This window comes from Octopus bimaculoides, chromosome 2, assembly GCF_001194135.2.
Source record: "Octopus bimaculoides isolate UCB-OBI-ISO-001 chromosome 2, ASM119413v2, whole genome shotgun sequence".
NCBI classification, from domain to species: Eukaryota; Metazoa; Mollusca; class Cephalopoda; order Octopoda; family Octopodidae; genus Octopus; species Octopus bimaculoides.
In genome coordinates, this window is record NC_068982.1 from 173,850,658 (window position 1) to 173,851,945 (window position 1,288).

Sequence of the window (1,288 nt, forward strand, 5' to 3'; positions counted from 1 at the left end):
AACCCCGTAACTTAGCGGTTCGGCAAAAGAGGCCGATAGAATAAGTACTAGGCTTACAAAGAATAATCCTGGGGTCGATTTGCTCGACTAAAGGCGGTACTCCAGCATGGCCGCAGTCGAATGACTGAAACAAGTAAAAGAATAAAAGAGTAAAAAGATGTGATGGGTAAGTTGTGGCCATTTTATATTTTCAATTTCGCGCATGTGCATTGTTTGTTTTTGATTTTGATGACTACACAGTATAGTAGGCTCAGTTGGGCACGATGTGTGAGAAAAACAGCACCATGACTCAATTCATTCTGCCAGAAATTAGGACACAACATTCTGTACTGCTTGGCATTTACGCCGGAAACTCCAACACGAACATTTCAGCGTGTCTCGGTGTCAATCTTAGGACAATGAAATCTGATGATATGCGCCGAGAGCAATAAAAAATCAAACATTCAGTCAACATCAGGGTGTTTGGAAGGATCACTAGTGATATTGACGTTATGCCGCCATTCATCTTCCCACAAGCCTCAGACTCAACAAGGCGGCCTACATTAAATGCCTGGAAGAGATGGTACTGCCCTGGGTCAAGAGGATGGCTGCTGGAGGAACCTATGTCCGGCAAGAAGACTATGCACCAAGCCACACAAGAAGTAGAACCAAGTCATAGCTGTCAAACAATTTCTGCCACACCATTGATTTCTATGTGTGGGTTATAGTTGAGCGAAAGACCAACAAAACGCCTTGTACCACCAAAGATGAACTGAAGGCAAGGATTATGGCAGCATTCACCAACTTAAGCAAGGAGAGTTGCCGGAGATTCCGATGTTGTCTGGAGGCCGTGGTTGAGGTCAATGGCGATTTCTATTGAATAAATTACTCTTTATTATTTCAAGATATTGTTATGTAATTTTGGTAAATATATCTGTTAAAATGAGATGCCAGTGGGATTTTCATTTTTGCGTAATTTAGATAACAGTTCTTTCACCGCACAGTGTATATATATGAATGTATATATATATATTCATATATAACAAATGAGAGGAAAGAGAAAATGGAATAAGATTCTGTATTAAGCACAACGATCATTTCGACCGTTTGTGCATCGGTCCTTTGCGTTGATGACGTCAAGTGATGACATCAGTTAACGTAAGTGCTTTAAACGGCGGCATACACACACACACAAGCTCACATACATAATGCATATATATATATATATATATATGTGTGTATACACACGCACACACACACACACACACACACACACACACACACACACACACACACACATATATATATA